Genomic DNA, 13,638 nt, shown 5'->3' on the forward strand with positions numbered 1-13,638 from the left:
TGGAAAATACTATTTTTGTTATTGGGAAAATGCTATAAATGTTGAAGTATGTGGTAGGCATACCACATGTCCTGTATGGTCCCCTCCTTCTGAGGGTGGGTTGGACCCAGGGACTTGTTACTAATGCATAGAATACGGCAAAAGTGAGAGGATGACAGTCTTGAGATTGGGCCACTGAAGACTGTGCCTTCCGTCTTGCTCACACTCACTCTCACGACTCTCTCATTTGCTCTGACCAAGCCAGCTGCCACGATGGTGCTGCTCAACGGAGAGGCCCGTGTGCCAAGGAACTGAGGGCGGCTTCCGGCCAACAGGCTGCAAGGAAATCGAGGCCTTCAGTCCAGCAACCCACCAGGAACTGGATCCTGCCAACAGCCACGTGGATGAGTTTGGAAGTGGACCCCTCCCCAGTGGAGCCTTGAGATGACTGCAAGCCCGGACAGCACCTTGATTGTCGCCTGCGAGGGACCCTGAAATAGAGAACTCGGCTAAGCTGCACCTGGATTCCTGACCTTCAGCACTTAAGCTGTAGGATAGTTTGCAGCAATAGGTAACGAACACTTAGTTTAATTTGGAAAAGGCCAGCCATACCTGTCAAGATCCTAATACATATATTCACGTAGGTTGAAATCATGGCGGGCACTCTAATTTTCAAGTTCTCTTTTTTCCTTATCAATGTGGGAGAGATATCATCCTTCAGGGTCCACGGACTGTGTATGTGTCCATCAGGGTCCAGTCAGAAAACAAAACCCACATCAGTTATCTTTACAGAATTTAATATGAAGAATTGCATCACAGTACAGTGTGAAAGGTGAAAGTCACTAATAACCAATCATGAAAATTGCTCTCAGAAAATCCTGTAGATTGTCAGGAGCTGGGGCCTTGGAAACTCCAAAGCCAAGGATTGTTTAATTTGATGTTGGTGTTGTACTTCAGCTTCTCTTCCGTTTCTCTGGGGGCAGTGGAGGCTGAGGATCTATTTTGAACAGGAACAGAGATTTCTCCCTCTCTCTCCCTCTCCGATAAGCATGATTTGTTGAATTAGCTAGTTCGGGGGTAGCACGATGGTGACGCACTGTATAGTAAAAGCCTTTTCCCCGTTCCCATCACAGTCATACAGCTGCGGTTTTCCAGGCCTGATTGCCCATTGTGTGGACGTCCCAGTTTACTAAACCACTTCCCCAGTCTGGTTCCCAGTTTTTGACCTTTAAAGAAAGACTCCAGTGCATGTATTTATGCAGATAACACTTGGCTTCCGTTTGAATTATTTCCTTGGAATAAATTCCCAGGAATGAGATGATTGGGTCCAAGGGGGAGGAACGGCTTTATGAGTGTTGCTAGGAATTGCTCTATTTCTTTCGAAGGAGCTATGCCAACTCAACATCGACAGTTTAGAGCGTATGAGGGGGTAGCTTCAGGGCAACAAGTTATTCATGCCTATGAAATCAGCTTCCAGGCCCTTCGAAAACTACCAGAAAGAGCTCAGAGAGAGGGGTCCAGTGAGGAGTACTGGGTTAGAAGTAGGAAGTCTGAAGTCCCGCCAGCGCCAAGGGAGCAGAGAGAGCGGTTATCAGAGTCCGTGATGGCCAACAGGTCCTGAGTGCGAATTCTGACTTTGTTACTTAATCTTTCTGAGTCATTTGTTTCTATCATCTATAAAACAGGAACTATAGTAATATTGCACCTTGTGAGGTGAGATGCAGATGAAATGAGTTATTACACGTTAAGTGATTACAGCACATGGGACAGTGCAAACATTGATCCGGCAAACCTTGAATAAGTATTAAGAGCAACCATTATCAGCGTTTCTATTCCTTAGTGACTGAGCCTCTGTTTCCATCTCTCTGTCCTGTTACTCCAGTGGTTGACCATCTCTTCTGGGCTCCTGCACGAGACCCCAGCCAGGCTCCTCTGTTTTTCCTGTGGCTCTTCTCTTCTCTCTGAGGCCAAGTAAGTAGTACAAGGAGTCGATGGTCTCTGGATGCCCTCTTGTGGACAGCTGGCTTTCTTCTGCTAACCCCCAGCTAAAAAGGAAAACTGGCCCTACACTTGCGAAGGACCAGGTGTGTGTGTGTGTGTGTGTGTGTGTGTGTGTGTGTGTGTGTCTCGGGGTCGGGGAGGCCTCTGTCTCTGTAGATAAAACAGGAAATGGCATGTCATGGCATCCTCCTTGCTGGCTAGGAAGGGGATGGGTCTGTGAGTCTCTATACACTTACACACATACACAGGTTGGAGCTGCACGTGCTGGTTTGTGTGTGTGTACGTGCACACGTGTGCGTATACTTGATGCTACTCTTCTTGTCATAGGGGTCTTACGGGGCTCCACTGAGACTGTATGGCTTGATAAATGAAAGCACTGTGAGGGTGTGAGGCCATTATTGTGTATAATCATGTGGTTTATCCATGCACTCATTTGGATATTGAGTTCCACAGACATTTATCGAGTGCCTACCATGTGCCAGGTCTCCTGAGGTCGGGGAAGGCACCAGTGCCAAAGGCAGAATCGTTTCTGCCCTCTCCCAGTCTCATGGGTGAGTAAACCACTGAGGTGCAGGGGAGTTGTAGAGATGCCAAGGAATGCTGCCTGGAGGAGGTGACCCCTGAGCTGAGCCATGTAACAGTGGGTGCTGTGGCTCTTCCCTGCTTTGGGGCAGAGTGGCTGGTGCAAAGAGCACTGGTGGGGGCTTTAGAAGTGCAGGTTTTAACCCCAACTCACTGAGCAAGTTTGTTTCTTTGGGCCCCTTTCCTCCTGGGTGAAGCCAGTGGGTTGGCCACGACACCTATAGTTCCTATGGACTCTGATGTTTTCTGATCTTTTATTCCGTCAGCCTGAGGAATTCTCTCTCCTGCCACTCTTCTGTCATACTCCACCCCCTTCCCTGAAGAAGTGAAAACCAGACTGAGCGATGGAAAGCGGAGGAACATTGATACACGCAGGACATGCGCGTGCACGCACTTCACGCGCGTGCACGCACTTCACGCATGCGCTTCTGCACCCTCACGGCAGTCCTGCTGGAAGCCCCCAACCCCACGCTGCCGCTGTCTTTCCGGTCAGAAAGGACCCGACAAGGCGGAGGCGTGGGATGGAGGACGGAGGTGAGGGCTCAACAGACCTCGCTCCTTCCCTGGGCTACTTGGGCAGGTCCCTTAGCTTCCCAGAGTCTGTTTCCAGATCAGCAAAATACCCACCCGGCGGGGCTTCTGGGATGATCCGAGTGACATCTGTGACATGCCCTCCATTCTCTGTAGGACCTAGCAGTTTCAGAAGATGGGAGCTACAAAGCAATCACATTAAAAAATATCTGGTGTGGGTCAGACCCTTGTCTCTGCAGGGGGGAAAGGTGTGACCATAACACCACTTGGACCTTCCCAGTGACAGTAATCGAGGGCAGGATATCAGACGTGTACCAAACTCACCATCGGTGGCTCTGCACTCTGGTTCCAGTGACAATGCAGCTTATTGACTGGAGAACTTTGGTCAAGTTCCTTAACCTTTCTAAGCCTCAGTTTTCTCATCTATAAAATGGGAACTTAACAGTAGCTCCCTCCTAGAAGTGCTGTGAGTATTAACTGAGATAATGGATGTAAAAGCACTTAATATTTTTCCTGGCATATTGTAAGTGCTCGGTAAATTGGCAGCTACTTGTATTGGTCAGGATACGCTAACTGGTGTAACAAATAGCCCAGAATGTATAATGGGTTAGAGATGATAGAAATTTGTTTCTTGTTCTTGGAATGGTCTTAGGAAATGCCAGACTGGCAGTGGTGCTCATCCAGAGACCAGGCTGCTGAGAGCTTTGCCCTTTTTAATATGTGGCTTCCAGATCGTTTTGGCCATTGGCATCCAAGCAGTGGATGGGGAAGAGAGAGTGGAGAAGGCGCACCAGCTTCTTGAGTGCCTCTTCTGCTCACATTCTATTGGTGAGAACTAATTGCATGGCCCCATCTTAGTGCCACGGAGGCTGGGAAAGAAATTCCCCCAGTGGGGATCCACTTCCCAGGGTCACCTCTATACTATGGAAGGGGAAGAGGACGTGGTAAACAAAGACTTTTATTACTTTTATTGTAATAATACTATTTCTATCCAGGGCAGAGTATGGTAAGCGCCGGCTGGGAGGTGAAAGCATGGTGGGAGCCTAGGAAAGGGAGGGATGTATTCTGACCGGGGAGGGGGGGTCGGGCAGTGCCTTGGAAGAGAGGCAGGACTTGTACAGGGTGAGATGGAGAGAGCAGGGCAGGAAGGTCATTGTGGGCTGAGGGAATCACAGGAACAGAGTCAAGAAGTGGGGAAGCTCAGGGAGGGGGAGAGTCGGCGGCAGGAAGGGGTGGAGAGGCATTGGCACCCACTAGGAAGGCCTGGAATGGCAAGATAAGGGGCAGAAATTCAGCGTCATGCGTGGTCTTTCTGCAGTGGAGTCCAGGGGAGTGTTGCTCATGGTGGTAAAGGAGTGAGAGATGGGGGAGGAGGAGGAGAGGAAGGAGAGAGAAAAGGGGTGGGCGACAAAAGTCTGGGGCTCACAGAGGAGAGGCTGGAAGGAGCAGAGGAGAAGGGGAGAAGGGGTCCCCCAGGGCCCCTGATTGTCACCAGGCAGCCTCCTTTCCCACAGGTCTGTCCACCTGGAGCCCAGCTTTTCACACCCTCCCTGGAGGGGAAGGTTGGGTCTCCCCTTTCTCCTTTCTTCTCCTTCCAGGAAGGAAGTGGCTCCAGATGCCATGGGTGGGACATTCCTTGGCTTTGCTCACTGTTCCCAGATTTCTCCTGATTCCTGGTGACAGAGCTGGTACCTCTAAGCAGCTCGGGAGAGGGGTAGAGCCTTGCTTAAGAAAACCCCACACCCCAGGAAATCCGAGGCTCTTTTGAGCCACCCCAGCGCTCTAGGTGCAAGACCTGCCTCAGAGAGATGCTCTGGTGATTCCGTTCCAGCAGGCCTGCTAGCCACCTGCCCCGAGCCGGCGCCATGAGAGACACACGGAGGAACAAGACAGGACTCTGCACTCAGGAGCTCATAGTCGACTGGGGGAATGAGATGTTCTTTAGAGAACTATAAACCCTGTGAAGGGGACATGTTCAAATGAAAAGGGTACTTGGAGGAAGCGGCATCTGTAATGGATCACAAAGGAGACATGGGATTCTAAACAGGTGACAATGTCTGGGAGGGGACTTCAGGGGGAAGAAAGGGCACGTGCAAAGGTGGAGGGAGAGGGAAACACAGGTCTCATCGGGGGAACACAGAACTGTCCAGTTTAGCTGAAACAAGAGGAGTGGTAGGAAGCCGCGGGGGCGCTGAGACTGGGTAGGTAATTGGGGGGGGTCAATGGATGGAGGAGGGCTTGTATGGGAAGTGTGCGTCATTGAGCAGGTGGTGGGCAGCCTTGAGAAGTTTTTGAGCAGAGGAAGGATACTAAGGTAGCTGGCAGCCTGCTTTTTATGTGGGACACAACTTCCCAGCTGCCCTTGCCCTGCGATGAGATCCTCCAGCCTTCAGGGTGACACTGACCACAGTCAAGGGTCCGGAGGACTTGGGAGCACAGAGAATCTGCTTCTGATCTCTGGAATCAAGTCAGGCTCACTTTTAAAGGACTGTGGTCCTGGCATCAGGCCAGAGGGAGGGGGGAGCAGAGAGGCCTGGACTTGCCCCTTAGCTTCAGTAACTGCCCCACAACCCCGCTGCGGGACTTTGAGTGCGTGGGTAAACCTCTCTGGGCCTCAGTTTCCTCGAAGTGATGTGGAATAACAGCACCTACCACTCATGGTCAACTGTGGTAACCACACATTCAGTAAATATTAGTTTCTTAAATATTGGGATTGGCACAGGTCAGGGGAGGGGGAGAGGATCAGCTATTCGGTGGTGCTGACAGCTCAGTCTGGAGAGGCCGCCCCTGTTCCTTCTCGTCCTGTGCCCACCCTGGCTGGGGGGAGCCCTGGCCCCTTCCCAGGCCCAGCTGGCTCCTCCACCAGCCCCGGGGTCTGTGCCATGCTGGCCAGTGTCACATCAGGCCCGAGGGAGCGCCAGAGGCACGTGGGCCCCGGGGAGTGACCATCCTAGAGGGAGTGACAGGCCGAGAATGAGAATGCAGGGGGCTCAGGCATCCTTGGGCCCCTGGCCGATGCTGGCACAGCCACTGGGTCCAGAAAAGGGCCAGGAATCCAGGTCACCAGACCGTGCTACACAGTCTGGCTTGCCATCTCCCTTTCCCTTTGTTAACTTTCTCCAGGAGGAGAGACGGTAGGAGGGAGCCTTCAGGATGAAAGCTCAGTTTGCCAGTGTTCGTCCAGAGTCCACGAGGAGGGAGGCGTTAGAGCCCCCGCCTCCTTCCTCTGGTCTCGGAGGAAGAGCAGACAGACTCACGGCCTCACCTCTCTGGACCTGGCAGCTGGTGGGAGAGATGGACAGATCTTGGTTCTAATTGTGGCTCAGCCGCTTATTAGCTGGGTGACCCTGGGCACATTATTAACCTCTTCCGGTCTCAGTTTCATTGACTGTAAAATGGGAATAATAACAGTACCAACTCACAGTGTTGTGAGTTGACCTAATGAACTGAATGACCTAATGGTTACACAGTTAGCATATGACTGACACATATTGAGCCCCTCAAAAAGACGGGTGACCCATAGGTAGATGGAGGCAACACCCCTTTCCACAGAACCCTCAGAATCCCAGGCCAGGAGACTGGAGAAAACAGGAAACTGGTAATTTCACCCACAGGTGCAGACCTCTGGGGTGGAGACTCCTCCTGCATCATTGCCCTAGGACAGAGTGGGGCTGAGACAAGCCAAGGGGCCAGCTGGAGTAGGGCGGGAGGGATGGAAACGAGCTGGACCTGTGCTTTCTCCTTCCTGAGGCCAGCTTCCTCTATCAAAACTTGACAGTCCAGATGTCCCATCCCACTCTCTGCCAGCCAATTGAAAAAGAGCCAGCAGTTAATTTGCACTAGGATGTTATAGCAATAAATGAATCAATGATATTCACACGCTAGAGGTGTTGATAGCTGTTAATGGCTTTCCGGTTCAGCCAAACTGCCTTCTTACCAACACAGCTCTCCTCCCTGAAGCCGGCTAGGGCTCAGCTGGAGTGCTGATTGCCTGCCGGGAGCGGAGGCCCAAGTTTGGGCTCTAATCTGGGGTCTGGAATAGGGCTAACCAAGGGACACAAGCCAAGGGTCACGGGCAGGCAGAACTGGAACCTTTGTGACCATCAGCTGCTAGAGAGTGGGTGAGCTAGAAGGCCTTAAAAGTTTAGGTCAGACCAGATGAGACCTTGCATGTGGCCCACTGCCCACCACTGCCCTTTGATTTAAGAAGGGCAAAGTCTAGAAGGTGGAAGGAGGTGAGGTGAGAGGCAGGAGAGGGCCTGCAGCTTCTCCACGCCCAGGAGGGGGCTGTTGCATCCTGCCCACCTTTCACACGGGCAGCTGGGACCCTCTGAGGTTATAACCACGTCAGCCTCATCTGACTCTCTTGGTTGGGAGAGGAAAGCAGTGGTGACTCAGGTGGGCTGGCTGCAACCTCTCTTGGCCACGGCTCTGCAGCTCTGGGCAGAACGTAGCTCCTAGGAGGCCTAGGCCTGAGCTGAGGAATCAGCTAGGGATCTTGTCAAAAGGCAGATCCTGAGTCTGAAGGTCTGGGGCCTGAGCATCTGCATTTCTTATAAGCTCCCAGCTGCGGCTGGCGCTGCTGGTTCAGGACCAGCAGCTTGAGTAGCGAGGGTGGGTAACTGGGAGTGGGGACTAAGGACTCTCCAGGCCTTAGGCATGTCCCTAAGGAGCTGGCCTGTGACCTCCGGTGTCCCTGCTGCTCTGTTGCTGTGCGTCTCTAACACCACGTGTTGGTGGGTGGCCAGTGCTGAGTTCATCCCCTCCGCTGCTCCTCTGCGTGCTGTCCCAGGCCCAGAGGAAGGTGGCTGCCTTTGTGGGTGATTGATAATAAGACAGTTACCCATCCGTGAGAACTTACTGTGAGGAGACCTCAACCCTTACAGATGGCAGAATCTGGCCCCAAGATATTTTTGAGGCCCGTGGGACCCCGGGGTTTAGAGAAAGTGCAGGAATGAGAGACATTTGTTTATTTAGCAAACATTTCCACCCAGGACCTCTCTGGTCCTTTGGGGAGGGGGGTTGAAGCTCTTACGAATCCCTCTGTGGGTGCCCAGCGCAGTGCCAGAGCTGGGGGGTCTGCAGGGGCCTGGTCCACGGCCCTACCCTGTGGGAGCTTATCACCCTTGTGGGAAAGCAGATGCCTCACAGAGACTCAGATCGCTTTAGAGGCACTGTCCCCTGGCAGGAGGGCTCCGGAAACTCAGGCCTCCCACCGCAGGTAAACACCTAGCTTTGTACCCCAGGAAGCTCCCAGCACAGATGCCTCAGCCTCTCCCTCTCTCTCTCAGGGCTGGGTTCCTGTCAAGGAGACAAAGTTTCCATTGTGTGTGTGTGTGTGTGTGTGTGTGTGTGTGTGTGTGTGTGTGTGTGTGTGTGTGTGTGTGTGTGTGTGTGTGTGCCGCCCACGTGGAAGTGCCCTATTATCTTTTCCCTTTTGCAGAAAATCAGGTCAGTGGTTTGACTGCTGTTGCTGGCCGCACGGTGCAGTGGGGAGGTGGCCTGAGCTGGCACGGCCTCAGCAAGTGCTGATGGACGAGGGCAGGAGGGTGAGGGCTGGGGTCAGGGGCCACCAGGCCCCCCACCGCTTGGCTCTCCAGCCACGGGGTCCCCCGAAAGCAGCTGCCAATCTGAGGACAGGACATGGCCAGCCGCACCCTGTTTCCCTTGCAGCATTCCTCTCCCGCTCCTGCTGGCCGGGTCTGAAGCCTCCCTGGTGGACCCTGTCGCGTAATTGGGGAACAGGGCCTGAGCGCCCTGGCTTGGGGCTGGGGGCTCCGCAGGAAGGGGTTGGCAGTGTGGAGCCTGGGGTTATACCGGGTGGGGTGGAACTCTCCGCACAGGTAATAATAACAACAGGAACAAGGGCTCCGGGCGCCGAGCACTTTCACACCGGTTTCCTCACCTCGCCCACAACACAGCCTTGGAAGGGGAGAGAGTGAGCGTTACTGTCGTGCCCCATTTGCTGACGACGGTGCCCTGAGTGAGAGTGAGGTCAAGAGCCTAGTTCAAAGGCATCTAGACTCCAACCCCGGCTCACACTCCCTTCCTGGGGCCCCCGAGGGCCTGGGCCCTTCTACCCCGGGGGCCCGAAGAGAGATCTTTCCCTGTTGCCCTTGCGGATGTAAGAAGACAGGGCCACGGCCGCCAGGGGAATCCGAGCAGGCTCAGCGGGGTCCTTTGGCTCTGGGCCTCCCGCAGGCTGCGGCCAAGGCTGTGTTCTCAGGGCTCGACTGGGGAAGGACCTGCCTCCCCAGGCCCTGAGCCTGAATGGGATAAGGGACAGAGAGCAGAGGGTCTTCCGGGAAGGGCAGCCCCTTCACCCTCTTCTCATCCTGCGCTTTAAGTTCACCACTCCTTCGTCCACCAATCACTCCCGCCCCCCCAGCGCCCCAAGTCCCCCCTCTCCGCTCTGCTTTTGCTTCCGTGCTGTTTCCTCAGAGGCTCAGACAATAGAAGCTGATGATCCAACCGCTGAGAGCACAACCTCCCCTCCCCCTGTAGCCAGAAATCATCTGTTACCCATTGCTGGGGCCCAGGCTGCCAGACTGAGACCTTTTGCTTCCCTCCCACTTTTTACTGGAAATGAGTCCCCCTCAGCGCTCCCCCTCCAACCCCCCACCACGGCCAGGCCTCCCTCGGGAAGGTTCAAGGACTCATCTCTGGCTTTGCCTGCTCTGTGAGCCTCTTGGGGAGGTGAGCGGGGGCTGGGGACCAGGGCCACCAGAGGCCCTTCTTGTGTGGTGGAGGGGGGAGCCTTGTCGTGACCTCTCCGGGTCAGCTCAGCTGCCCTGCTCGGGATACACACACACGGAGGACCAGCTCGCCACGAGGTTACGATACTGACGTTGCATAGACCGTGCTGGAAATTACAGAGTGTCTTAGAGGGAAAAAAACCCCAGGGGTTTCAGTTCCCATGGAAACGGCATCTATTTGCAAAGGAGCCCGCGTCAGAGCTGGACGGCTCTGACCGGGTGCTTGTGTGGGGCGGGGGTGGGCGTTGGAGGTCAGGGTCATCTATTTACTGCCCGGGACTCTCCCAGGACAGCAAGTCTGAAAGTGCGCCCTTACCTTTGCCCTTGACCAGCACTTTTCCCATAGCGGGACTCGTTGGCCCCAGGCATATCTCTGCAATGCAGGGGCTTTTGGGTAGATTGAAAACTTATGAGTCAAAGGTGTGGGAAGACCCCAAATTCGCTATTCTTACATTGACTCCACAAACGTTTTTGACCTATTCTGTGCCAGGCACTGGGCTAGGCCGGCCAATCAGGAGTTGGTATGTACCTGCGAAGTTTGGTAGTTGAAACCTCCTTTCCTGGAAGGAACTGTGGTCAAAAAGGGGCACAGCGGGGACTTGTTGGAGACCACATGCTATTGGAGCACATAGGTGCAGCAATGCCGCTCCCCTCACCCTGCAGCCAAAGCAAGTGACTTCTGTTCTCATGTGTCAGGGCAGCAGGGGAGCTAACTCCTACATCTCGGGGGAAAAAATTACCCTTACGAGGTCAAAGCTGGCACCCACGCCTTGAGAGGGGATTATTCCAGTGACTGATTGTTGTGGGAAGCGTGTCTATCTTTACCATCCCCAAAGACCGATGTCTAGGCTGGAGGCTTTCATGTCTGGTCACCACCAAGATGCGGCCCTTGTTGTGTGTTAATTTCCCAGTTAGAATCATTAAGCGAGCCCATACAAAAAAGAGTTTTTTCCTATCACTTTGCGGTCACAGAGAGCTCCTCCATCCATGATCTCATTGAATGGAATTCTCCCAACAGCTTTAGGAAAGTTATTAGGACCACATTGCGCCCGTTTTCAGATGGGGAAACTGAGGCTGGGGAGGAGAGGGTACTGTTGATGTTACACAGAAGGTAAATGGTGAAGCTGGTATGAGAATCGGATGCCAGAGGCTTTGCTTTGCTCCCTCCTCCCTGTCAAGGGGCCTCTGATGACCAGACCCCTGCCCTGGCTGGCCTGGGGAATAGGAGCTTGCTGTGCGCTGGAGAGGCTGGGTGGCGGGGAGGGACCGCTCTGTGTCTGGTCTCCTAGGGGCTGCAGATCAGAAAGACCACAGACCCCAACTGTGCTGCTTGCCCACATCCTTTTACTCTTCAATGCCTCCGTTTCCTTCTCACTAAATCGAGGGGGTATGTTGGCGGGGGGTGGGGTGGCGGGGGGATGCGGTCTGAGCGACCTACGGCCTTGTAAGAATTCCAGTGAAATCAAGGTTCTTTTGGTGGCCACTTGGGTGGCTATTCTTCTCTCCACGTGGGTGACTGCAATGGGGACGGGGCACAATGGCATGGTAGACCCCCCCCTTAGAACTGATTCGTTTCCCGATTAACTCCTTGGTGTCTGGTACCACCTAATAGATTATTGGGCTCTCAGGGAAGGGGTAGAGCCTGGAACAGTTTTAAGTAGGGAAGGTTAGGTTTGGGGGTGGAAAGTAGAAGAGGAAGAAAAAAGTTCCAGGTCTTGGGGTCCTCTTGGCTTGGGGGGGGGGAGGGGCAGTGGGCTCAAAAGGAACCTAGGGATGCTGACGGTACCCGAGAGGATGCTGGGCTAGGTCCACTTCTAATGTTTGTATCCGGCTGGGAAGGGACAGACGGGTCTGGAGTTTCTGAACCCAGGATGAGATTGCAAGTCCTGATGAGCAGACCGGATGTCCAGCGCTGGGGAGAATCCAGGAGGCGAGGCCGTAGTATCCGTGCCTACCTGACAACCCTGCAGTGAGGACATGAGGAGGGGGCTGAGGCTGGGAAGTTAAGTGCCTTGCCCAAGGCCCTGTGGCTGGTAAGAAGAAGAGGTGGGGATCTCAGGACTGCCTCTCTTCTGGGGTGGGGTGAGGGGTGCTGTACTTTCGGGAAGGTCAGGGTCATTGTTCTTACTTCTTTGGGTCCAAGACCTTCTAACCTCTTACGGGACCACCGCTCGGGCTCACTTGCCGGGAGACTCGGCTCCTGCCCTGCTGTTCTCTCTCCCTCTCCCCCCATGCCCTGCCCGCTCCCCATCGATCCCTCCACTTTCCATGCTCTTCCTTTCTTTTGGTCCCAGGCTGATGAGAGCAGCCAGCTGTAGCTGTTGGGAATGTTGGGGCGTAGAGGAAATAAATCTCTTTTCCCCCCGGGCCCCTTTCCTAGTGCTTTGTTCTATTGCCCCCAATGTTAAAGTCGATCAAACTGTGCCAACGGGGCTGCAGGTGTCTGAGCGTCACTTGTGAGTGTCCGTGGCGCTCTGGGTCATGTGTGTGCGCTGCAGTGAGTGTGCATGAGGGATGAGGGGGCTGTTGCTGGATGTGGGTGTGTGTGTGCGTGCATTTGTACTCCTGTGTGTATGCGTGCAGTGTATGTACTCTCCGATGTAAATGTTGGTGTGCTTCTTAAACATTTGGTGAATGCACGTACTTATGAATGCATACCCGAAGGACCAGCTACAGAGCTTGCAGGGCCCAGCCCGAAATGAAAATGCTGGGCCTCTTGTTCAAAAATTATTAAGAATTTCAAGACAGAGACAGTTGAGCATTAAACCAGGTGTGGGTCCTCCTGCGTGCATGCCCTGTGGGTTGCACGGGTCTCAGACCCATGAAGCTGGTCGTGTATATGAGTGTGCTGTTTGTGTGTGTGTGTGCGCATGCGCCGGGCGGGCGGCCGGGGAGGGGGTTGATGGTGGTGGTGACGGTGTTAAGGGTTGGGGGGTGTGGGCTGGGCATGAAATCTGAGCTCTTTCTTTGCAACCCCCAGGCCAGGCCCCTCCTCAGCTGGGGTCTATCAAAGGAAAGGTGTGTGTTTTATTTTTGGCGCTTTGGCCTCCTGCTCCCACAGTGCCCCGGGAGGCTTTTGTTTTACTGTCTTTGTTGGATGGGTGACAAGCACTTCCCTCCACCTGCTGCCAAGGTGGCCCCACCAGAAACCACAGCTGGGGGTGGGGCAGCTTCCTCAGCCCCCTCACCCACCCACTCTGCGCCTCTTCCAGGCATCAGCGTGCCCAGAGCCCTGCTGGCTGACCCCGCCCATTTAGTCCGGCTCCCTCATCTCACAGCGAAGGAGATGGACGCCCAGAGAGGGGAGACGACCCGCCAGTGTCGCCCAGTGAGCTTCCCAAGCATACAGCCCTGCAGGATTAGCCTGTGGAGGAAGTCTGTGGGGAAAGCAGGGCCCGGAGCGGACAAGGGGAGACAAAGGTCACAGGGAGCAGCAAAGACCTGGCTGCTGCCCGGCTGTGGGGTTACATCCCTTTGGGCAGAGTGGGCTGTGTCTTTGTCATGTGATTCTCCCTCTTCCTGGGTCAGTGCTCTGCATCCACTGTGTTGGAGGTACTCAGCACAATGACTGGCACAAAGTAGGGGCTCTGTATATATATGATGACGAATAAAGAGCTATTTAGTTGGTCAGTATAGTGGAGTGGCAAGAGTGCGGGCTTGGAAGGCCAGCTAGAACTGGTTGAATTCACTTAGTAGCTTTATCACATGGTAGCTGTGTGACATTGACAAAGTTACTTAACCTCTCTGAGCCTCAGTTTCCTCTTCTGTAAAATGGGACTCGAGTAGGGTT

At 54.1% G+C, this 13,638-nt stretch overlaps 1 long non-coding RNA gene across 1 annotated transcript; it reads left to right on the forward strand.

Annotated features, from left to right (window-relative positions):
• The first annotated feature begins 246 nt into the window (after positions 1-246).
• On the forward strand, positions 247-3,310 carry LOC309650792. Its single transcript, XR_014257734.1, has 2 exons — positions 247-1,950; positions 2,829-3,310. It is a non-coding gene; the product is annotated as an uncharacterized lncRNA (long non-coding RNA).
• Positions 3,311-13,638: the final 10,328 nt, after the last annotated feature.

The sequence above is a fragment of the Balaenoptera physalus genome (assembly GCF_965194825.1).
Source record: "Balaenoptera physalus genome assembly, chromosome: 20".
NCBI lineage: Eukaryota > Metazoa > Chordata > Mammalia > Artiodactyla > Balaenopteridae > Balaenoptera > Balaenoptera physalus.